This window comes from Bos grunniens, chromosome 21 (genome assembly GCF_055505025.1).
Source record: "Bos grunniens cultivar Pamir isolate PY7600 chromosome 21, Bosgru_T2T1.0, whole genome shotgun sequence".
In the NCBI taxonomy this organism is placed as follows: Eukaryota; Metazoa; Chordata; class Mammalia; order Artiodactyla; family Bovidae; genus Bos; species Bos grunniens.
Window position 1 is genome coordinate 3,082,261 of NC_141185.1, and position 26,170 is coordinate 3,108,430.

Genomic DNA, 26,170 nt, shown 5'->3' on the forward strand with positions numbered 1-26,170 from the left:
ACTCCGTGGCCAGGGAGATGCTCTGAGGTACAGTTTCCTCACCTGCAGTCTCTTTCAGCTAAAATAACTCATCCTGAGCTTCTAGTCCAAGTCTTCTAGTTTACCCATAAGGAAAACCAGGCCAAGATTAGCAATGTACTTGCCTGGTCCCAAAATCACTGGGAAATCTGCAGCTGGACAAATTGATGACTTTTATATGCAGGAGAAACACATATTGAATAATGCCAACATATTTTTAAGTTAGTCTTCTTCTATAACAACCAACACAGTGAACACTAAACAGCTGTTAAAATGGATGAGGAGAATCCCTGTATATGACTATGCCACAAGCTCATGATATGTTGTTAAATTTTAAAAAATATGGAGAAAAGCTTGTACTGTACACTACTATTTTTAAGGAAAGAGGGCTGTGGGCACAGACACACACAAGTACTTATATTATACTTAGTAAGTGTTAGTTGCTCAGTTGTGCCCGACTCTTTGCAACCCCATAGACTGCAGCCCACCAGGCTCCTCTGTCCATGAGATTTTCCAGGCAAGAATACTGGAGTGGATTACCATTTCCTTCTCCAGGGGATATTTCCAACCCAGGGATCAAACCTGGGTCTCCTGCACTGCTGGCAGATTCTTTACTGACTGAGCTACAAGGGAAGCCCATATTACAGTAGATAAACCAAAAGTTTTTTAAATGTTACCTGTGGAAGAGAGAAGAAACAGACTATAAGGATCAGGAAAGAGAGCTAGATTTCTGAAAATACTCTGGCCGTCCACCAAAAAGGTCCAGGACAGTAACCAGCCCTGCGGCAACGATGATTCCGAGTGTACAGGTTGTGGTCGCAAGACACCATGTTCTACAAGAGGGAGGCAGAGCTGCTTAGACAAACAGCCAGTTCCAGGTCTGGGGTGAAAAAGCACACAATGAATCTACAACCTCTTACCATTTCAGAGAGCGAAGGACAAGGAGTCAACTTACAGAGGCTCCACCGCAAAAGTGGCACAATCCTCGCATCTATGAGAATAATAGCTACCGTGTTCTGAAACGCACCACATATGTTTACATTCACGAGTTTATACTGGCCCTTCTTCCCTGGTCACTTGTGAAGCGGCTATGAGACTGTCTCATTGTCTTGAGAACCCATAAGGAGAAAGAATCAGGCATTCGTCCTCCTGCTTCTATCTAACTGTCCCTTAGGGTAACCAAATAGGATTTCAGTGAATCAAGGCAAAGTAAAGGATGAGACTTTCACCATCATCATTTATGACCCCTAACGACCACGGGTCCGAGTGCCGAGCGCCACGCGGACCAGAGCAGATGCACGTACCACCACCTCCGAGCGCTGAGCTCAAACGCTGAGCCGCTCGAACCTCTAGATCCACCTCCCACCTCCCAGGAAATAAAAGGACAGAAGAATGTGTTCCACGTAAACGGGGACACCCCTGACTACAAAACAACCGACACAGAAAATGCCAGGAAGAAAAGGGACGGGGTGGAGCAATCAGCTGAGTGACACTTAGGAGGCAGAGCAGCTAAACGCAATTGTTTGGACCCTGTTTCAAACTAAAAAAACTGAGACGATTGGGGAAAACTGAATGGTGCTGTGATTATGAATAAAATTTTAAATACCAGTTTTCTTGATGCTTCTGAATGTTATCAAAAATAGCTGTGTATTAAATCTAACTTTGGATGCAAACATTTCAAACCTATTTTATATTCACGTTAATGTTCTAAGATATGAAAGAGTTCTTAATTTCAAGAATAAAATGCCACTCAATCACAAATTAAGAGATTAAAACACAGGGTGTTTTGTTTCCTTTCAAACTCCCAGAGAAAGACGGTGAAGGAGTAAGCAGTTCCTGTATCGAAGATGCAACCCCGGCTGGGCAGGCCTCCACGCTCAGCACCGGCACCTCTACTGCAGCGGCACCCTCCCGGGGCAGGCACACGCCACCAGCCCCAGTTTCCAATCTCATCAACTGTCACTAAGCCATCAGGGGTAATGTCTATTACTCACAGAGTTTAACGCTGGTTTAAAAGAAAAGAAAAGAAGTCAGAGACATACACTCAAATACGCTGCCACGGATCCAGAAGACACTCAGATACACCTGTTATAGAAGGATACTGCTAAAGTCGAAAATGAGTAAGTTCAGGATGTTTCTGAATTTAATTACTTCACTGTCATGCAAAGGCACACCAGGAACAGCTGGAGAAGCAAAACCTACACAAATGGAGATTTCTAGTGACATACCTGTGTGTCGTTTGCTGCAAGAGGATATATCTGAGCTTGACCAGGCAGGAAGAGACTTCAGTAAAGAAGCAAAGCAGAGTCAACTTTATCCTTCTTCAGATAATGTAGTGGAGTCCCTCACCTAGGAAGTAAGACACGTGGTTAACTTACACGCGGAAAAATTTTTTAAAGCTTTTAAAAAACTGAATTTCAAAAATGGAAATTTCTAAAACGTGATAAAGTAAGAAGCTTAAGAGAAAACATTTTTAAACATTCTATATAAACATATGCTTTGGATTTTCTGCATTTTTTGAGGTGAACATAAATTACAAAGGCTGGATAACTTCAGGTAAGTTATTTTAAAATCACTTTTATCATGAAATACTATATATACATAGTAAAGCACAGGAAGCACGTATGTACAGTTTCATAAGGTTATTACACAAACAGAACTCCAACTACCACCCAGGCCACGGAATGGGGCACTGCTAGAATCCCCAAAAAGCTGGGTGCCTTTCTCTGATCCCTAGCCCTTTCCTTCCCCTGTAAGTATCAATCCCTCTAACTTACTGTGATCTTTCCTTTGCTTTTCTTTAGCTTATCTTTAGCTTTTCTTTAGCTTGTAGCTCTGGTCATTTATCTTTGCCAGCTCCTGACTTTTACACAGGCATGATCACATAGTGTATATTCCTTTGTCTTGCTTTGGTTTTGCTCCGTTGTTGCTGCGGGCCCTGCTGTTTATTTTCACTGCTGTATATGATTCCATTCTGCGACACACCGTCGTTTACTTACCCATTCGGTTTCTGCTTTGGAGCCAACATAAGCACTCCTAAGATCTTTCTGGCACAGATTTCTTAAGCATTTGGGGATACATCCAGTGCATATATACACGCAAGAGCGACTGCCAGACTGTGAGGTAAGCGTATATTCAACTGCACTACACTTCCCAAAGCAGCTGTAGTAATTTACACCACCACAAGAAGGGCATGAGAGTTTCCACTGCTCAAGGTTTTCAAAACTTGTCAGACTCCTTAATTCTTGGTAACTGGATGGTTATGTCCTAGGGTCCTAAAAATTCTTTATCATGTAGAATTTTATAATTATTTTGACGAAAAACTCATTAGATTTTTCATCTGACAGCTGCTGCGAGATAGTATTTTAAAACCAAACACTCGTGCACTTTTCCAGGTGTTACCGCACTCCAATTTCTGACCAGTTGAAACCCCGCACTCTCGGTCCACCAGCTTCCAGAGACACTGGTTACAAATCCCAGGCACAAGGGGATGGTGTGTGTGTGTGTGTGGCTGGCCAGTAAGAGCATCCTACTACTGGCCAGAGCTGGTTCGTCTCTGTGAGCACACAAAACCCAAGTCAAAATTAACCAAGTCTTTTCTTCCTCCTCTGGGACTTACAGAGATTCCCCCTCTTTCCTGAAGAACTTGAACATGAGCACATGGGCGTCAAGAGGCTCTTTGAGAACAGAGCAAACAAGGAGGAAGACAGCAGGGGAAGGACCCAGCTGCAGCAGCCCTGCCTGGGGGTTCTTAATTAGGTGACCAATAAATCCCCCTTTGCTGATAACAACTAAGGTCCAGGTACATCCCAAAGAGCCCGAACTGATATGATGAGTCACTATAAAACATGGGTGTTAATCTGCCCAGTAAGCCACATAGGTCAATTAAGGCAACACGTGTACATACACAACCTTAGTATTTTTTCAATCACATTTTATAAATCAAAGTGGTTTATCACTCAAACTTGGACTATAGTTCTTGCCAAAAGGCAAGTTAACTCTGAATGTTTCTTTGGCAAGAGAATGAAAAATCAATAGCTGTAAAGTATTTGTCCTTGTCTGCTATAAACACACTAGTTATACCATCCCTACTGGATTTTAGTAACAAAGTTATGATAACCTCATAAAATAAACTAGGAAGTGTTCCCTGGTTTATTCTGAGGAAGTATTTGGGTAGAACTGGAATTATTTCTTCTTTGAAAGTCTGGTGGAATTTAACAATGAAGCCATCTGTGCCTAAAAATTTTAATTACTGATTCTGTTTTTTTTTAGTGGTTACAGGAATTTTTTCTGTAGCTACTTTTAGAAAGTTACATTTTCCAAGGAATTTGTTTATCTCATCTAATTTTCAAATTTACTGACACGATGCTATTTCAAATCATGACTGTTGCTGAAACTCCAACACTTTGGTCACCTGATGCAAAGAGCTGACTCACTGGAAAAGACCCTGATGCTTTCAGAAAGACGGAAGGCAAAAGGAGAAGGGGGTGGGCAGAGGATAAGATGGTTAGATGGCATCAATGACTCAATGGACATGAACAAACTCTGGGAGACAGTGGAGGACAGGGAGGCCTGGCATGCTGCAGTCCATGGGGTCGCAAGGAGTCGGACACAACTGAGCGACTGAACTTAACAGCAACGCTGTGCTGGGAGCTCAGAGTCTTAGCCACGAGACCAGCAGGGAGGTTCCCAGTCTTGGGCAATTTTTATAAATGTCTACACGTGCCTGAAAATAAAGTATACAATGCAGGTTTTGGATAGAATATTATTTACGTGTACATTAGGCCAAGGGTGTTGATCCTATGTAAATCATCTGTGCTTACAGGCTTTTTTTTTAATCTATCGATTAGTGAGACATGTACTGAAATCTCTACTATAAACTGTTGTTGTTCGTTGTTCACTAAGTCAGGTCCAACTCTTTGAGATCCCATGAACTACAGCACACCATGTTCCCAGTCCTTCACTGTCTCCCAGAGTTTGCTCAAACTCATGTTCATTGAGTCAATGATGGCATCCAGCCACCTCATCCTCTGCCGCTGCCTTCTCCTACCCTCAGTCTTTCCTGGGATCAGGGTCTTTTCCAGAAAGTCGGCTCTTCACATTATGTGGCCAAAGTACTGGAGCTTCAGCTTCAGCATCTGTCCTTCCAATGAATATTCAGGGTTGATTTCCTTTAAGACGGACTGATTGGATCTCCTTGCAGTTCAAAGGACTCTCAAGAGTCTTCTCCAACACCACAGTTCAAAAGCATCAATTCTTTGGCGCTCAGCTTTCTTTACAGTCCCACTCTCACATCCATATGTGACTACTGGAAAAACCATAGCTCTGACTAGAAGGATATTTGTTGGCAAAGTAATGTCTTTGCTTTTTAATACGCTGTCTAGGTTGGTCATAGCTTTCCTTCCAAGGAGTGTCTTTTAATTTCATGGCTGCAGTCACCATCTGCAGTGATTTTGGAGCCTCCCAAAATAAAGTCTGCCACTGTTTGCATTGATTCTCCATCTATTTGCCATGAAGGGATGGGACCACATGCCATGATCTTACTTTTTGAATGTTGAGTTTTAGGCCTACTTTTTCACTCTCCTTTTTCACTTTCTTCAAGAGGCTATTTAGAGTGGTTGTCATCTGCATATATGAGACTGTTAATATTTCTCCCAATAATTTTGATTCCAGCTTGTGATTCATTCAGCCCAGCATTCATTCACTCTGCAATATACAGCCCTGACGTACTCCTTTCCCAATCTGGAACCAGTCCATTGTTCCACGTCCAGTTCTAACTGTTGCTTCTTGTCCTGCATACAAGTTTCTTAGGAGGCAAGTAAGGTGGTCTGGTATTCCCATCTCTTGAAGACTTTTCCACAGTTTGTTGTAATCCACACAGTCAAAGGCTTTAGCATAGTCAATGAAGCAGAAATTTTTCTGGAATTCCCTCGCTTTTTCTATGGTCCAACAGATATTGGCAATTTGATCTCTGGTTCCTCTGCCTTTTCTAAAACCAGCTTGAACATCTGGAAATTCTCGGTTCATGTACTGCTGAAGGTTAGCTTGAAGGATTTTGAACATTACCTTATTTGCGTGTGAAATGAGCACAACTTTGCAGTAGTTTGAGCATTCTTTGGCATTGCCTTTCTTTGGGATTGGAATGAAAACTGACCTTTTCCAGTCCTGTGGCCACTGCTGAGTTTTCCAAATTTGCTGGCATATTGAATGCAGCACTTTTACAGCATCATCTTTTAGGATTTGAAATAACTCAGCTGGAATTCCATCACCTCACTAGCTTTGTTTACAGTAATGCTTCCTAAGGCCCACTTGACTTCACACTCCAGGATGTCTGGCTCTAGGTGAGTGATCACACCATCATGGTTATCTGGGCCATGAAGATCTTTTTCGTAAGTTCTTCTGTGTGTTCTTGCCACCTCTTGTTAATATCTTCTGCTTCTCTTAGGCCCTTACTGTTTCTGTCCTTTACTGTGCCCATCTTTGCATGAAATGTTCCCTTGGTATCTCTAGTTTTCTTGAAGAGATCTCTAGTCTTTCCCATTCTATTGTTTTCCTCTATTTCTTTGCACTGTTCACTTAGGAAGGTTTTCTTCTCTCTCCTTGCTATTCTTTGAGAACTCTGCATTCAGATGGTAAATCTTTCCCTTTCTCCTTTGCCTTTCGCTTCACTTCTTTTCTCAGCCATTTGTAAGGCTTCTTTAGACAACCATTTTGGTCACTGCCTCAGGCACTCTGAGTCTACCAGAGCTGCTGCTGCTGCTGCTGCTAAGTCGCTTCAGTCGTGTCGGACTCTGTGCGACCCCATAGACAGCAGCCCACCAGGCTCCCCCGTCCCTGGGATTCTCCAGGCAAGAACACTGGAGTGGGTTGCCATTTCCTTCTCCAGTGCATGAAAGTGAAAAGTGAAAGTGAAGTCGTTCAGTCATGTCTGACTCCTAGCGACCCCATGGACTGTAGCCTACCAGGCTCCTCCGTCCATGGGATTTTCCAGGCAAGAGTGCTGGAGTGGGGTGCCACTGCCTTCTCCTAACCCCTTGTACATGGTGCAGTTTTGGATGGAGTGTTACTTATATGTACATTAGACCAAGGGCATTGATCCTACATAAAACATCTGTGCTTACAGGATTTTTTTTTTTTTTTTTGCCTGCTTATTCTATCCATTACTGAGAAGTGCTGAAAACTCTACTGTAACTGCAAATTTGTCTATTCCCCCCCCCCCAACCCGCCCGTACTTATGACAAGTCATATTATGGCTTACCCATAATATTATAGAATTATTATGACTTCCTTTTGAATTGAACCTTTTATCATTACAAACTGCAGCAGAGACTACATATTGACCAGGTTTTTCTCTTCTACCTCCTGGGCACAGCCTCCCCTGCAGTGAAATCTGGTTTACGACCTGGGCTCCGCCTAACAGGATGCAATCCTAATGTGCACCGCCCTGCCCTCCAGCCCAGCTGTGAACACCTGCCTGATTCACTCCTTCGGCCCCACACACAGGCGCCTGCAGAGTATTCCGGGCCTCAGGAGATGGCAGAGATGGGGGTGGGGAAGCAGCTAAATCCCCAAACGACCATCGAAAAAACATCTGCCAACCAGCACTATGTGTACTGAACTTCATGCAAGCAAGACATGAATTTGCTTAAACTACTGACTGCTTTGTTAACAGAGCCAGCTGCCAACTGTATTAAGTGAAATGACACTATCTCCAGAACTGCTTTTTGCTTTAAACTGTGTTTTCTCTGACACTACACAATCTTGCTGTTGGCTAGAGTTTGCAGTTTTGTTTTTTTCTTTTCTTTCAAATCTCTTAACCTTCATCCTTTAGGTGGGTCTCTTATAAACAAAATACAGTTGATTTTTTAAAAAACCTTATTTGATATCTTTTTCTTTTAATTCATTTCAGTTCAGTTGCTCAGTCATGTCCGACTCTTTGCAACCCCATGAACCACAGCACGCCAGGCCTCCCTGTCCATCACCAACTCCTGGAGTCTACCCAAACCCATGTCCATTGAGTGAGTGATGCCATCCAACCATCTCATCCTCTGTCGTCCCCTTCTCCTCCTGCCCTCAATCTTTCCCAGCATCAGGGTCTTTTCAAATGAGTCAGCTCTTCGCATGAGGTGGCCAAAGTACTGGAGTTTCAGCTTCAACATCAGTCCTTCCAATGAACACCCAGGACTGATCTCCTTTAGGATGGACTGGTTGGATCTCCTTGCGTCCAAGGGACTCTCAAGAGTCTTCTCCAACACCGCAGTTCAAAAGCATCAATTCTTCGGCGCTCAGCTTTCTTCACAGTCCAACTCTCACATCCATACATGACCACTGGAAAAACCATAGCCTTGACTAGAAGGACCTTTGTTGGCAAAGAAATGTCTCTGCTTTTGAATATGCTATCTAGGTTGGTCATAACTTTCCTTGGAACATTTAATTCCATTTACCTTGGAAACAATTACTCACATTTAGGTTTAATTTTCTTTTATTTTCTTTCTATTTGCTTCTTTTGGATTACTTGCTATCATTCTAGTCCCCCAGTAGTCTGCAAGTTACATACTGTTTCTACTCTTTAGTAATTGCATTAGAAATTCTAATGTACAGGTTCTTATCAAAGTCCAATGTTAACCAATACATTTACCTTTCTCTTGGACAGCAAGAGCCTTGAAACATTAACCCCATTTATCATAATTTCCAACTTAAATTTTACTGTTGTAGAACGTGTATGCATGCATGTGTATGTGCTCTTGTCATGATTAACGTTTTATGCAATTTATGCAATTATCCTGCCTTCCCTTCATGTTTCCCACACCCCCGTTTCTGGGCCTCACGCTCCCTTTTCTCCTTTTGGTCCATGACTGGGGTTACACTGATTGAGTTTCTAATGTTAAAACAACCTTTATTTCCTGAGATAAACTTTTCTTGATTATTATGTACTATGCTTTTTATATATTGCCTAGTTGGTTCTATTTGCTAACATTTACGGAGGATGTGCGTACGACAAACAGGGCTTGGTGGTTCTCCTTTCCATAATGGCGCTGCTTTTGCTTTCAGGGTAATGCTGGCCTCACAGGAGACAGGAAGCGTTCCCTCCTCTTCTGTCTTCTGAAGAAGCTTTTGTCAGATTGGTATTCTTCTTTAGGTGTTTAGTAATTATCGGTGACGCTATTCGGACGTGGAGTATTCTTCAAGGCAAGGATTTTAACTACAAATTAAACTTCTTTAATATAGTTATGAAAGGTTATACACTTGCTCTTGAGTAAATTTGGTGGTTTATGTTTTTCAACGGGCTTGTTCATTTTATTGAGGCTGTCAAATTTATTAGCATATCATTATTCACAATACTCCTTATTACCCTTTCAAGGTCTACAGGATCTGTAACAATGTCCTCTTTTACATCCAACTAATCACAAGCTGGAATCAAGACTGCCGGGAGAAATATCAATAGCCTCAGATATGCAGATGACACCACCCTATGACAGAAAATGAAGAACTAAAGAGCCTCTGAAGAGGAGAGTGAAAAAGTTGGCTTAAAGCTCAACATTCAGAAAACTAAGATCATGGCATCTGGTCCCATCACTTTATGGGAAATAGATGGGGAAACAGTGGAAACAGTGGCTGACTTTATTTTTCTGGGCTCCAAGATCACTGCAGATGGTGATTGCAGCCATGAAATTAAAAGACGCTTACTCCTTGGAAGGAAAGTTATGACCAACCTAGATAGCATATTCAAAAGCAGAGACATTACTTTGCCAACAAAGGTCTGTCTAGTCAAGGCTATGGTTTTTCCAGTAGTCATGTATGGATGTGAGAGTTGGACTGTGAAGAAAGCTGAGCACAGAAGAATTGATGCTTTTGAACTGTGGTGTTGGAGAAGACTCTTAAGAGTCCCTTGGACTGCAAGGAGATCCAACCGTTAGTCCATTCTAAAGGAGATTAGTCCTGAGTGTTCACTGGAAGGACTGATGCTGAAACTCCAATACTTTGGCCACTTCATGCGAAGAGTTGACTCATTGGAAAAGACTCTGATGCTGGGAGGGATTGGGGGCAGGAGGAGAAGGGGACGACAGAGGATGAGATGGCTGGATGGCATCACCGACTCGATGGACATTAGTTTGGGTAAACTCAGAACTGGTGATGGACAGGGAGGCCTGGCATGCTGTGATTCATGGGGTCGCAAAGAGTCGGAGACGACTGAGCAACTGAACTGAGCTCAGCTGGTAAAGAATCCGCCTGCAATGTAGGAGACCTGGGTTCAATCCCTGGGTTAGGAAGATGCCCTGGAGAAGGGAAAGGCTACCCACTCCAGTATTCTGGCTTGGAGAATTCCATGGACTATCCACAGGGTCTCAAAGAGTTGGACATGACTGAGAGAATTGCTTTCACTTTCAATGGTAATTAATGTTTTTTCCCCCCCACAGACAAGAGATCTTTCTGGATGAAATATGCATCTTTAACTTATCAGTTTACCTTCAAATGATACCACTGAGACACAGTGACTGCACTTCCCTTCTTCGCTCCCAGACTCTGTGCTACTATTGTCATTCCTTCCCTCTACAAGTATTGTAAGTTCCAAAATACATTGTTAATTTTGCTTTAAATAGTCTAAAACAAAAAAGATTCAAGTGTGAATATTCACCAATCCATGGACTATTCCCAATTCTTTTCATTCCTTTGGGTACAATCTCCATCTGCTATCATCTTCCTTCTACTTGATCTTCCTTTAAAATTTCTTGTAGTGCACTTCTGCTGGCAATAAATTCTTCCAGCATTTCTTGGTCCAGAAATTTTTATTTCACTTTCGTTTTGAAAGATATTTTCACTGGGTACAGAATGATAAACTAACAGCTTTCTTCCTTTTGGTACTTTAAACACGGCAGTTGTCTGCTGGCTGGCAACCGGTTCTGATCAGAAGTCACTGACCTGATTTTTGTTCCTCTGACTTTTTTCTCTTCATCACTGATTTTTCAGTAACTGGACTGTGTGGACCTTGGTATGATTTTGTTTACTCTATCTGGAGTTTGTGAGCTTCACGGTTTGCAATCTTCATCAAATGTCGACATCTTTCAGCCACTACTTCTTCAAATACTGTTTCCATTGCTTCCTCTTCTTCTGGAACTCCAGTTACGTGGATCTTAAATCCGTTGATTTTGCCCCACAGGTCACTAATGCTGTCACCGTGTTCAGTCTTCCTTATTCTTTGCACCATATTTTGGATAATTTCTATTGCCATGTCTTGAGGTTCACTGATCTCTTCTTCTGTACTGCCAATTTGCTATTAGTCTCTGTGTTTTTCACCTCTAAAGTCCTAGTTCAGTCTTTCTCATATCTGTCACTCATGCTCATCTTCCTCATGAACGTGTACAACTTATTTATATCAGTTATTTTAATGTCCTTGTCTGCTAATCTCACAGCTTTCTACTGACTGATTTTCCTCCTGGTTACTATCATATTTTCTTGCTTCTTTGCATGCCTGGTAATTTTTATTAGATGCTGGACACTGAAACGTTTTTACATTGTTGGGTGCTGGATTTTACCATATCATTGTAAGTACAGCTGGGGCTTTATTCTGGAAATGCAGTTAAGTTACCCGGAATCAGTTAAGGCAGGTGTGTAGTGGTCTTTTAGTCCTGGTCTAATTCAGCCCCATTACTGCAGTGATACCCTTCTGATGCCCTAAACCGAAGAGCTGTTCTGAATCCACCCTCACAAAGATTAAAAACCACCCTTGAAAGGGCCTGCCGCACCCCCGGGGGTGGTGGGAACACAGACCATCTCAGCTCGTGTGGTGTCCACTCCTTTCCGGGGCTTCTCTTCCTGGTTTTGAGGTGCTTTCTCTGGTGATTGTGTAGACCAACACTCAGCCCAAATCTTGGAGGTGGGGATCCTTCTGCAGACCCCTGGGTTTCCCTAAGTAGCTCTCTACTCTCTTATACTTTGCCCCTCAAATTCTAGCTGCCTGTCCTCCCCAAACTCTGATCTCTTTTGTCACTTCAGTAAGGCTACGGGGCTCTGTTTCGTTTCTCTGCCCCTGACCTGTAACGCAGAAACTGTCTCTAGACCAGAACTGGCAAACTATAGTCTGAGGATTAAATGCAACTTGCTACTGTTTTTATAAATAAAGTTTTATTGGAACACATCCATGGCCGCTCATTTACATACTTGGTATGAAAGCAGCCACGAACAATACCAGAGTTGAATGGGGGTGTGATAGGGACCACCTGGTCTGCAAAGCCTGGAGATTCACTAACCAGCCCTTTATTTCAAAAAGTCTGTTTACTCCTAGCGCTAGAGAATAACCTAGAATACTTACAGGGCTCATTCCACTTGTTTCCCTTATTTCAGGAAACACAATCCTAACCTTCCTGTTAACCAATGTCTGAAAACTATTGTTCTATACGCTGTGTCCGGTTTTCAAGTTTGTTAAGATGAAAGTCAGGTTTGGGGCCAGGGTGAGGTTAGTGAAGCACTTTCCTCAGGTACAAATTTTCAGGGAGTGACAAAAAACTCAGTAATAGGGGTAAAATCAAAATTAATGCAAAAAATCTATGTGAAGCAAAATATCAAAATTTTAAATAAGGATAGTATCAGTAATAGTGTGGAGCCAAGCCATACTGGAGCTGAAGCAAAAGGAAAAATTAATACTGACCCTGTCTTTATTTAAAATTTGACTTTTTTCCAACATGGATTATTTTTTTTTGCATCAAATTTGATTTTCTCAAAGTATTGCATTAAAATGTTATCGATCTCAATTACTGAGTTTTCTGGGGCATCCTGAAATTCGGCACCTGAGGCCAGTGACTCACTCTCCTTAGCCCTCCTGCTGTGTCCAACTCTTTCCGACCCCATGGACATAGCCCACCAGGCTCCTCTGTCCATGGGATTCTTCAGGCAAGAATACTGGAGCAGGTTGCCATGCCCTCCTCCAGGGGATCTTCCCAACCCAGGGATCAAACCAGCGTCTCTTACATTGCCGAAATGGCCAAGTGGGTTCTTTACTGCTTAGCGCCACCTGGGAAGCCCCCAGCCCAATCCCGGTGGACAGTAAACCCGGTGTCTGTTATTCCATCAAAGGGGGAATGGACGACTCCAGGAACAAGTCTCTTGCCAAGCAGAATCATACTAATGTGTTACAACTACAAGGGTTTCAATGTTTTCTTTCTCAGAAAATGCTGCAATGTGAAGAGCCATTCTGCTCTAATTACTTCTATCTGCAACTGCAGTCTTCTGTGAACAGTTCCCATACGTATCCATGTTGTAGACAGGAACACAGTGTAAGAATATAAACACTTACCATTAAATAATATATATGCACACAGACAATGGGACTATAAAACAATACCATAATTATGTAACATCTAGTCAACACATCTGCATTATGACACATAACAAGAACACCATCCACAGCAAGTGCTACCGAGTCAATGTATTGACTGGTGAAAGCAGGAGTCCAGCTCTGAACACACGAATCCAACTCAAAGCAAATCAACCAGCAAAGTCCCTGTCCTGGTGCTGTAGGAGCACCGTCTTCGGAAGCCAGCCAGCTCATTTCCCAAGTATCCCCCGCTCCCGCTCCTCTATGGCGAATGGAGCAGAAGAGCACTGTGCAAACTGAAGACGCCCATCCACACGGGCCAAGTACAGAGCTGCTACACAGAGTCCAGTTTCTGCATATGATCTATTTTATTTTCTAAGGCACAGGTGCAAAAACATGCCTGCAAGTGTGACGACCAAAAAGAGCATTTTTCTTTTCAAAAGATTTGTTTGGAGTAGTTGCTTTACAATGTGGTGTTAAGTTTCTACCGTACAGAAAAGTGACTCAGCTAGATCCTCTCCTTTATGTACATCTAACCTCTTCGCTCCGGATTTCCTTTCCATTCAGGCCACCACAGCGCACTGAGAGTTCCCTGTGCTACCCAGCAGGTTCTCGCTAGCTCCCTATTAGTCTCTCAGGCATAGTACCAACAGTGTGTGCGCGTCAGTGCCCGTCTCCCGGGCCCTGCCATCCCTTCCCCCTTGGTATCCATTCGTCTGTGCTCTCTACATCTATGTCTCTATTTCTGCTTGGTAAGTAAGATTGTTTATACCAGCTTTTTTCAGATTCCACACATATGTGTGAATAAATGACATCTGTTTTTTTCTTTCTGACTTACGTCACTCTGTACGACAATGACTGTCTCTAGGTCCATCTATGTCTATAAATGACCCAATTTTGTTCTTTTTTGTGGCTGAGAAATATTCCATTGTGTATTGTGTGTATATACATACACACACACACCCCCACATCCTCTTTATCCGCTGCTCTGTTGATGGACATTTAGGGTGTTTCCATATCCTGGTTATTATAAACAGTGCTGCAGTGAATATTAAGGCTCGTGTATCTTTTTGAACTATGGTTTGTTCGTTTTTTCTGGGTATGTGTCCTCCAAAAGAGTTTCTTTTCTTAATTTAAAACATTATGCCAGCAACAACTATGGATCTAGAGATGATTACACTAAGTGAGGTAAGTCAGACAAAGACAAATATATGGTATTACTTATATGTGGAATCTAATTTTAAGAAAAAGATACAAATGAACTTACCTACAAAATAGAAGCAGACTTACAGATCCTGAAAACAAACTATGGTTCCCAAAGAGGAGACGTGGCGGGGAAGGATACACTAGGAGCTGAGGATGGACATGGGCCCACTCCTCCATGTGACTCGGGCAACCGAGGACCTGCTGAACAGCACAGGGGACGCTGCTCAGCCTTCTGTGACAATCTACACGGAAAAGGAATAAATACGTGTACACGTGTCACTGAATCACTTTGCTGTACACTTGAAACTGACCCCACACTGGAAGTCAACTCTACTCCAATAAAATCAAGATATTTTTGAAAATATTATGGTGTTAAATTTGGTGAAGAAACAAAAAACTATGAAAGGAAAGGTTTTAATTTTTGTGAAGAAACAGTCTAGAACTCATGAAACTCAAATACATGTAACAACACAATGCACACTCATGAAGTGCTTCACACCCTGCTCTCCCCGTGTGTCCTGACCTGGCCTGAGGCCAGTTACCCCCCAGCGTGCTCACCTGCAAGCCTGACCGGCAGACCCCGCCCGGCGGAGACCCAGCCCCGCGCACCATGAGGGGGCTCACCGCACCCCCGCCCGCCGTGCCCCCTCTCTCGCACCCTCCACTGTCCTGGCAGACGCTTCATCCTCAGGATTACATTCAAGGGCCTTGAAATCTAACTCTTCACACTAATTCTCAGTTTTTCACTAACTTTAGGGCTGGGACCACGGTCCCTGTAGTCTCCCCCAGGTGCCAGGCACACAGGGCAAGCCCTTGATTTCCGTGGAACGAGACTCCTCTTAACGAAGGTGGATTAGACCCGCGTCTTTCTGCCATCCTTCCCTCCCAGGGAGAGTGACCCTCGGCGTACCCTGGTCTGCACCACGAGGACGCCAGTCGCACCTGACGGTGGGCCTCCTGAAGACACAGCCATGTCCCCTGCAGGCTTGCATCCTCAGCACTTGCAATGCGCCCACCACACTGGACACACTCAATACATATTGCAGCTTCTATTTTAACAGTTATTATTAACTCAACCTTGCAGCTCTTCGTTTACTCCTCACAACTCTACAAATACCTTTCGCCTTCCCACCTCCGTTATGGAGATGAAGACACAGAAACAAAGATTCAGCAACTTCGCAACATCACCCACGAGCAAGTGAGGGGCGCTGTCTGCCCCCGGGACCTCTCTTCTTCACCTGCGTGTCTGTCACTGGATGGTGGTTGACTCAGGTTGTCGTGGGAATCCATACAGATTTATGCCGGAAAATCCGATTTGCTATTTGCACACTCAAATTATCTGTAAAAGGTAATACAGTCCAAATTCCTCCTTGGTCTATTGAGGAACTAAAAGAATGACATTTAGCAACCTGTCCAAAGTTCAGAGTCACCAGGACTAAAGCCTGGCGTCAAGGACCAGTGCTCCCTCCGTGCGAGCTTGCCATCGTGGCTCTTCAAGAAGCAAAACACACACCTCAAAACTCCCGAGATGCCAGTAATACCTAATGGAAGCATTTGCGCTTTTTAAAACCAAGCATCTTTCTTCACTGTTTAGAATGTCAGCACTGACATCCCTGGGTTTATTTATTCCCTTACGACTAACATATGGCATTCACGACCAGATGGACTTGAAAAAGCACCTTTAGCTGCACCAAGCCAGGCTAGTTCTGACTTCAAGGAAGATGCTGAGACCTTGGTGAGGCTAAAATGAATTTTCTCACATCATTTAAATAATTGTTTGCTTGGTTTCCAGCTACTTTAATATGAGAACTGAATAGAATTGCTTTGCTTACTTTTGAAAACCATTATCCAAATAGACTTGAACGAGGAGGAGGAAAAGAGCTAGCTAAGAGTAAAATGACTACCCCATGCTGCTGGGTAACAGAGCTAGTGAAAACTGCCCTTGGGTGCAACAAGCCACGGTTTGGCACTAAGAGGCAATGGTGAGTTTGGTTTTGTCTCTGACATTGTCGTAAGTTTCTCTGAAGTCTTCTTACTCCCCTGAAATGGTGAATGAACACCCATTACCACTCCATACTCACTTTAGTCTTAAAATATACGCCTGAAATATTTTTATACAGTCATGTTGAAAATTTATGATATCAATATTTAGTGTAGTATTTTTGTGATCACTTTGAATTTAATATTCTTCACGGTACATAAAGCCTCTAGAATAAACGTACTTCCTAATCAAATGTGACCCCTGTTGCTAAGATTGCTAGGCCCCCCAGTGCAAAGTTTCTGAAGTGGCACCTGCCTGTTCACATCATTTTAACTTAGATCTATACAAAAATGTGAAACTTTGTCAAGTCACCCTGAAATTTTCACCTAATCGGTCTTTCAAACAAACCCCATTCTGCAATGTTGGCTTTTGCTTAATAGAGTTATGATTCACTCAGTGAATTTAAATAGAGGTTTACGCAACATCAAATCTCTTAGGTTTTCCCCCAAATTAATATTTTGAACACAAAATACTCTGTCAACACTTTTTATATGAATAAAATACTTACATTAATAAAATTTTCCATCAGAATAACATGAAAATAAATCTTTATTTGCAGGTTAGAGCAGTGCCATCAGCGACGCCAGGACAGACAGGACCTGGCCAGCCAAGCACGCCCTGACGGAGGGCAGGGAGCACACCCGTCCACACTGGGGTCCCAGAGCGCTGGCTCCGTGCCCTGCACCCAGCCCCCGAGGCCCAGGTGGTCCAGGGCAGGTGGGGCAAAGGCAGGCCTGTGCGACCCCAGGGGCCATTCTCACAGGTGCCTGATAAGATATTCTTGAATGACTTGTCCCTTCCCACCATCTGGCACCTGTCATGAGAAAAATGAAGGAGAATTTCCTGTAAAGTATCGAAAGTACGAGGACAGGCTTTACTAGTTTCTCAAAACTACCTCATCCTCCTAAAGAATCTTTATTGCTGAACTGGAAGGATCCCTCCACCTCTGTCCCCCTACAATCCACTGGTCCACTTAGATGAAGAAGAACCTGAGAGAGAGCAAAGGAGGGAAGAACCCACACAGAGTCGTCTATTCTTAGTGGTTTCCACGTTCTTGGAGGAGGAAGAAAATAGAACTATTCAATGACTTGAAAAAATAGGAAGCTAGTAATGGGAAAAAGAGTTCTTGGCTGAATCAGAAAATACTTGAAAACCTCCAAGACAGCCCCACAAAGGCAAGATGGGTACAGATCACAACCACCTCCCCGGGAATTCCGGAGCATCCAAGTGCCCAGGGCGGGGCAGGCTCAGCACGAGGAGCAGGGGGAAAGCAGCAGAGGGCCTGCTTCCCAGAGCTGCCTGCCCAGGGGGGAGTGGACTCGAGCAACACGAAAACCGCCCAAGGGAGGCACGCCTCATCCAAAGGAGCAGAAGAAATCAACGATTTCCGAAATTCTCAAAGGGGCTCATGCTGAACATCAACTCAGTTTCTGGTTTTATAGGGGAAAAAAAAATCCCATGATAATCCTAGGGCATCAAACATTTTGCTATACTTCTGCTTGATTTTGATGAGTGTGTGTATGTATATATAATGAGCGTATATATATTTATACATACAGTAAGTGTATAACACATACATAAACATATACACTAACATATATTTAGCACAAGGATGTAAGTACATATACAAATATAATAATATACTATATTAACAAACATTAGTGCTTGATAAATACTAATAAATATTAACTGAAAGAGTGGGTTGCTGGCCAGAGCTTAGAAAATATGTTCATTGAAAAGATATTTTTCGGGAATTTCCTGGCAGTCCAGTGGTTAGGACTCTGTGCTTTCACTCCTGAGGGCCCAGATTCAAATCCCTGGTTAGAAACTAAGATCCCACAAGCCATGCTGCATGTGCAAAAAAAAAAGAAAGATACTTTTTTTCTCACATTCTTTTGCAAGGGACAAACTAAAACCTTCAAAGTAATTCACTTTCATGCATTAAATTACATTTCAAAAGTATCTTATTAAAGGTGATACAGGAGCTGTTGTCAACAACTCATTAACAGAAACCTTGTTCTAAATTAATATCATAAACAGAACTTTTAGTGGTGCAAATCTGAATGTAGAAAACAAATGTGTTGCAACAAGCCACACTACTCCTGGTGATGAGTGACAAAGCCGCCCAGCGCAATTCTCCAAGTCCGAGGCAGAACAAAAAGGAAAGCCATGTGCTATGAACTGTGGGTTTGGACTTGAGGTTCCAGGCTAAGATCCCAATACCCTGGGCAACAAGACCTATGGCTGGGGGTGCGGGCGAAGCTCACCCCGGGAGGGGGATGGAAGCCCAGAGGCCAGGGCTCAGACACGCCCCTCTGCACCCTGGGGTGGGTTTCAGTGAAACAGAGGGCTGGGGGGAAAGACAGAACGAAATCCTTTCCTGAGGTTTTAACATTTCACAATCGAAGTCTCAATCCCCCAGAGTATCAAAGGTGTGTCTTCAGGGCGTGGCAAACCCAAGCCCCATCCTGACTAACCCTTCCTCTGTAAGCTGGGAGTTCAGGGACACAGGGTGCAACAGTGGAGCCTCTCAGGAGACAGGAGTCACCTCGTTTCAGATGTCCTGCCGCCGAGCACAGGCTACCGGGGAAGCGTGTGAAAGGGGTACTTGTGCTGACAAGCATCTGAAGACCCCTGCGAAATGACCCTAATCAATGAATCTGCCTGTGAAACACCATTTTGTAACATGAAGGGAGCTTCCCATGTGGCTCAGAGGTTGGGAAGAGCCCTTGGAGGAAGACACGGCAACCCACTCCAGTATTTTCGCCTGGGAAATTCCATGGGCACAGGAGCTTGGCAGGCTACAGTCCACGGGGCCGCATAGAGTCGGACAAGACTGAGCAACTGAGCACGCACACATCTCAATAGGCACGGCCTGAGGACCTACTAGGTCCCAGATGCACGGCAGCACAGCTTAACACAGCGCACACGAAAGCTAATCTTCCGCTTGTATTTGTCTGCTGAATAAATTAGGTGAAGAGTCTGATTATCATTTTGAGGTGATAAAATTGCGCTGGATGAACAACTGGGAATATACAGAAAACTACTGAACTGTGCGCTAGACGAGGGTAGAGCTTACATTATGCAAATTATCTCCCAAAAGCTGTTATTAAAATTTTTTCTATAGCAAATTATTTTTTTAAAAAACAGTAATTTCTTAATTTTTTTACATCTAAAATGGCAACCCACTCCAGTGTTCTTGCCTGGAGAATCCCAGGGACGGGGGAGCCTGGTGGGCTGCCATCTATGGTGTCGCACAGAGTCGGACACGACTGAAGCGACTTAGCAGCAGCAGCAGCAGCATGTAATAAAATACCGTTATCTAACACTGGTGAATGGAAACACTAAGGACTGCCGTAACTAGGCTTCTAAGTCATATCCAACTCTTTGTGACCCACGGGCTGCAGCGCACCAGGCTCCTTTGTCCTCTACTACCTCCTGGAGTTTGCTCAAACTCATGTCCAGTGAGTCGGTGATGTTATCTAATCATCTCGTCCTCTGCTGTCCCCACCACCTTCTCCTCCTGCCCTAATCATTCTCAGCACCAGGGTTTTTTCCAATTAGCTAGCTCTTCATATCATGTGGCCAAAGTATTAGAGCTTCAGCATCAGTTCTTCCAATGGATATTTGGGGTTGATTTCCTTTAGGATTGACTAGTTTGACTTCCTTGCTGTCCAAGGGACTCTCAAGAATCTTCTCCAGCACCACAGTTTAAAAGCATCAGAAGTGCGCTCGGCGGCCCGCGGATCTGTCTCTTGCTTCAACAGTGTTTGGACGGAACAGACCCAGGGACTCCCCTTGCTCCAGCCTCCGACCTCCCCCCAACCCTTTTTCCAGTCGCAACCTTCGGAGTCAGCCACTCAGCTGTCCGCGATCACTGGGACGAGCCACCATTTTTTAACTCCTTATTATTACCGACCAATCATGAGCTCCCAGATTCGTCAGAATTATTCTACCGAGGTGGAGGCGGCCATCAACCGCCTGGTTAACATGCAACTGCGGGCCTCCTGCACCTACCTCTCTCTGGGCTTCTATTTCGACGGCGACGATGTGGCCCTGGAGGGTGTGGGTCACTTTTTTCGCGAACTGGCCAAGGAGAAGCGCGAGGGCGTGGAGCGTCTCTTGAAACTGCAAAACCAGCGTGGCGGCTGCGCCCTCTTCCTGGACGTGCAGAAGCCATCTCAAGATGAGTGGGGTAAAACCCAGGACACTATGGAGGCCGCCCTTCTCGTAAAGAAGAACCTGAATCAAGCCCTGTTGGATCTGCATGGCCTGGCTTCTGCCCGCGGAGACCCCCACATCTGTGACTTCCTGGAGAACCACTTCCTAGATGAGGAAGTGAAACTCATCAAGAAGATGGGTGACCACCTGACCAACCTCCGCAGGCTGGCTGGTCCCCAGGCTGGGTTGGGCGAGTATCTCTTCGAAAGGCTCACCCTCAAGCACGACTAGGAGCTTCTGGAGACCAGTGGCCAATGAAGAACCCATCTAACATCAGGGCTGCCTGAAGCCGCTCTCTGCAGCTACTAGGCAGCTTTTTTAACACCCTGGAGCCCTCTCTCAAGCCTTGGACCATATGGAAACAATAAAGCTTTTTGCAGCATAAAAAATAAAATAAAATAAAAGCATCAATTCTTCGGGCTCAGCCTTCTTTACGGTCCAACTCTCACATCCATACATAACTACTGGAAAAACTATAGCTTTGACTTTATGGATCTTTGTCAGCAGAGTGATGTCTCTGCTTTTTAATGTGCTATCTAGGTTTGTCACAGCTTTCCTTCCAGGGAGCAAATGCCTTTTAATTTCATGGCTGCAGTCACCTTCCACAGTGATTGTAGAGCCCGAGAAAAGAAAATCTGTCACTGCCTCCACTTTTTCCCTTTCTATTTGCCATGAAGTGACAGGATCAGAGGCCATGATCTTAGTTTTTGAATGCTGAGTTTTAAGCCAGCCTTTTCACCCTTCTCTTTCACCAAGAGGCTATTTAGTTTCTCTGTACTTTCTGTCATTACAGTGGTTATCATCTGCATATCTGAGGTTGATATTTCTCCCAGCAATCTTGATTCCAGCTTGGGATTCATTCAGCCTGGTATTTCTCATGATGTACTCTACATATAAAATAAATAAGTAGGGTTACAATATCCAGCATTGTCATACTCCTTTCCCAATTTTGAGACAGTCTGTTGTTCCATGTCTGGTTCAAACTGCTGCTTCTTGATCCACATACAGTTTTCTCAGGAGGCAAGTAAGGCGGTGTAGTATTCCCATATCTTTAAGAATTTTCCAGTTTGTTGTGATCCACACAGTCAAAGGCTTTAGCATAGTCAATGAAGCAGAAGCAGATCTTTTTCTGGAATTTCCTTGCTGTCTCTATGATCCAACGGATGTTGGCAATTTGATTTCTGGTTCCTCTGCTTTTCCTAAATCCAGCTTGAACATCTGGAAGTTCCAGCTTCATGTACTGCTGAAGACTACCTTGAAGGATTTTGAACATTACCTTATTTGCATGTGAAATGAACGCAATTGTGCAGTAGTTTGAACATTCTTTGGCATTGTTCTTTGGGACTGAAATGAAAACTGACCTTTTCCAGTCCTGTGGCCACTGCTGAGTTTTTCAAATTTGCTGGCATATTAAGTACAGCACTTCGACAGCATCATCTTTTAGGATTTAAAATAGCTGGGCTGGAATCCCACCACCCCCACTTGCTCTGTTTGTTGTGAAGCTTCCCAAGGACCACTTGACTTGGCACTCTAGGACGTCTGGCTCTGGGTGAGTGATCACACCATCCTGGTTATCCAGGTCATTAAGACCTTTTTTTGTACAGTTCTTCTGTGTATTCTTGCCACCTCTTCTTAATATCTTCTGCTCCTGTAGGTCCATACCATTTCTGTCCTTTATTCTGCCCATCCTTGCATGAAATATTCCCTTGATATCTGCAATTTTCTTGAAGAGATCTCTAGTCTTTCCAATTCTATTGTTTTCCTCTATTACTTTGCATTGTTCACTTAAGAAGACTTTCTTATCTCTCTTTGCTATTTTCTGGAACTCTGCATTCAGTTGGGAATATCTTCTTCTCCTTTGCCTCTCGCTTTTCTTTCCTCAGCTATTTGTAAAGCTTCCTCAGACTATCGCTTTGCCCTGTTGCATGTTTTTTTCTTGAGGATGGTTTTGGTCACCACCTCCTGTACAAAGTTACAAACCTCCATCCATAGTTCTTCAGGCACTCTGTCTATTAGATCTAATCCCTTGAATCTATTCATCACCTCCACTGCATAATCGTAAGGGATTTGATAAATCACCCCAAAAAGAGTGGCCTAAACCTCCACCTGCCTCAGCCTCTGTGGGCTGCAGATCTGGACTGGGCACAGCTCTGCTCCATGGTGTCTGGGGTCTTGGCTGAGAAGCGAGAAGAGTAGAACGCAGTCACCTGCCAGTCACTGGCAGAAACACCTGCCAGTGTTTCTCGCCTGCCGGGAGGCTGCTGACTGGGGCCTCAGGATGGCTCGTTTAGGGCCTTGCCACATGCTCTTCCTGCAAGAGCTGGCTGACCTTCACAGCACGGTGCTGGCTTTCCCCACAGCAAGTGTCCTCAAAGAGAAGCCAGGCGAAAACTGGACCGTGTTTTTAAGATCTAGCTCGGAAGTCACACAGCATCACTTCTGCCACACCAGCGGGTGAGGTGGGTCACACGCCTGGCCCCGGGGTCACAGAGAAGGAGCAGAGACTTGCCTCCTGGCCAAGTCCCATAGTGAGGCCGTCTGCAGGACGGGAGGCGCCACTGGGGCCACTGAGGAGAACAGAGTCTGTAATGCAATCTCAATCTTCCGGAAGACCAGCAAATTAAAAGTCTGGGTTGGTGGGCTCCCCTGGCGGTCCACTGGTTAAGACTCCGAGCCTCTAGTGCAGGGGGCGTGGCTTTGATCCCTGTTCCGGGAGCTAAGACCTCGCATGCCAGGTGAGGTGACCAAAATCTTTTTTTAAAAAATCTGGGTTACCCAGCATTTAACATGACGATGATGTGTCAGTCGCTCAGTCACGTCCGACTCTTTGCGACCCCATGGACTGTAGCCCGCCAGGCTCCTCTGTCCATGGGATTCTCCAGGCAGGAATACAGGAGTGTGTTGCCATTCCCTTCTCCAGGGAATCTTCCTGACCCAGGGATCAAACCCAGGCCTCCTGCATTGCAGGCAGGTTCTTTACCATCTGAGCCACCAGGACCCCATCAAGTTGTACTTTACACCTCGTGAGTGAACCTCTTATTACCTGTAACAAGGTGTAACTTTGAGGCTGCACCCAATATTGCTAGGTTGCTCTGCCCCAGTGAACACAGTATTGTGACCCTGAGTCAACAGGTGATGATTCAGCTTCACCCCCGGTGACCACCGGGCAGCGAGCTTCTCTGGAAAACACCTCAGACAGGCGAAAGTGCCGCTGTGGAGGCAGAATCATCTGGGCCCACAGGCCGCACGCCCCACGCACAGGGCACTAACCTCTCAGGATGGCACGTGGCCTGGGGGCAGAGCTGTGCCCTCCTCCACCCCACCCCTGAAGTCTCCAGCACACCGTGCTCACTGAATGGCGGAGGAAAGAAGGAGGGGAAGGCAGGAATATTCACAACTGTGAATTAGAGAGCACTACTCCAGTCCCTACCGTCGGTCTCTTTGGATAAAAAGGAAAGCAGAAATCGGCGGCCTGAGAGCACGCCTCTACTGTTAGAAAAGGACCCTCGGGAGGAGGCCGGGCAGGCTCTGGTCCCCGAGCTGGCTGTGACCTTCCCTGAGACCCTGACCAAGCGGCCTGACTTGTCTGGGCCTCAGTCTCCTCCCTGCGAGATGAAGGACTGTCAGATGATGACTGTGGGCGGCACACAGAGTGGCACGAGCCTGGAGGCCGAGTCTTCTTCAGGATTAAAGTTTAAACTGTACGGTCTGCACGTCTGTGAACAGCGAGAAGGAGGGTGAAGTGTCCTCCGGGAACCCGAGGGCTCTCTCAGGAGCCGTCCTTGCCCCGGGGCTGCCTCAGACCTCAGCCCTCCGGGCAGCAGGCTGTCTAGACTCCCTTTACAAAATAAAAGCAAACAGGTATTTCAGTCCCATGCAGTCAAGACATCAGTACAGTTTCAATGCACAGGGGAACTGATTTTCTAACAAACAGACTGCACACATTTCCAATGAAGATAGATACTAGGCCTTTGCTTATTATTTTCACAAGTTCAGCATTTTGAACGCAGGTCTTTCTAACCAGGGCCTCCCTCTCCAAAACCAACCTCTTGGACCTCCTGGAAGCAGAAGCAGACAGGGCCACCTCCCTGGAGCCAGGCGCTCCGGGTGCCCCGCAGTGTCGCTGGAGAGATCCTCAGGTGGACGGAGCTTGGCAGGCCCGCACCAGCACACGGGGCGGCGACCATGCTGGGAGCCTTCAGGACAGCCAGCCCACGCCACGGGGCCAGGACACTGCACGCACGCACACACGCATACACACACACACGCACACACAGGCAAGTCGAAAAACCACCTCTCAACCGGAGTCTGTCACCAGGAAGACCGAGGCGGATGTCAGCAGAGGAAGACCTGAGCCAGACGGACAGCTCTGGTAACGGGCGGGGGGTGCGCAGCTCCGGGGAGGCTGGATTCATTTACACTCATCCTGAATGCAGGCTCTCGGCTGGAACATCTCACTTAAAATGCCAGAAGGTTCAAAACCCATTCATAAGCTTTCCGGAATGCATGCAGTCACCATGGCAACCCTGACATTATATTTCTTGGCACTGCACATATAAATTACCACCCATAATGCATTTAATACAGTTTGGGGCCACCAATTCAAAGCAAAATAAATCTGAGTTCTGACTCTCAGCCTGCCTCTTAGATAAACAAAGAGGAACAGCTGGAGGGAGATCCAGCTGGCCCCGGGCTGGGACGAGGCTGCACACACGGAGATGCTCAACTGAAGGCCGACGAGCACTGAGGACGCCAGACCTCACCGTCCGGCCGGACGCTGCGATTTTGAAAACCAAAACGTTCCACGCCAGATTCACGGAACTGTCGCTCCCTAAGTTAAAGATACAGCATATTACATCCATAGCTACATCCCTGAAATTCGACCATGGCTGTTAGCAAGGCAGAGAAAATGCAGATCCCTTTAAAGAACATATTTTATGATTCATTTCCAGCGCATCTGTCAACACAAATAAGGTGGCTGTTCAAAGGTCCAAACTGTCCTTAATAAGAAACCAAAGTTTTTCTCTCTCAGGTTCAGAAGACATCTACTCAGTCATAATTCTTTGCCTTCATCGGGGATACTGATAAATATTTAAAATACTTATCATGCATGGTTTACAGAGTCCCTTACCTTCTCAAAATCCACCGTGAGCACAGAGAAGGAAACAAAATTGCCGTGCACAGACTGCAAAGGCATCTTCAGCTTCACGTCCCCCGGCAGCCCACTGCATCAGTAACTTCACGGAGCTGCTGCAGGACAGGCCTGTGCTGGCCACAGTGCCCACAAAACCCACCTCCAGCCTCACCACTGACCGGCTATGTCCAGGGGGGCATTGCCTTCTTAGTCTCCTCCTTCAGACTCCAGGCCGCGG

General features: G+C 45.0%; 1 protein-coding gene and 1 pseudogene across 2 annotated transcripts in view; one reads left to right on the forward strand and one right to left on the reverse strand.

The window, feature by feature from the left end:
- Positions 1–26,170, reverse strand: part of TRAF3 (TNF receptor associated factor 3) — a 112,305-nt gene that overhangs the window by 47,581 nt on the left and 38,554 nt on the right. The window contains exon 2 of the mRNA XM_086362818.1: positions 2,247–2,367. The gene's annotated coding sequence lies outside the window, so the exon portion shown is untranslated. The remainder of the gene's footprint in view (positions 1–2,246; positions 2,368–26,170) is intronic.
- LOC147348913 (ferritin light chain pseudogene) lies at positions 19,699–21,202 on the forward strand (annotated as a pseudogene). Its single transcript, XR_015149385.1, has one exon. The product of XR_015149385.1 is annotated as a ferritin light chain pseudogene (transcript).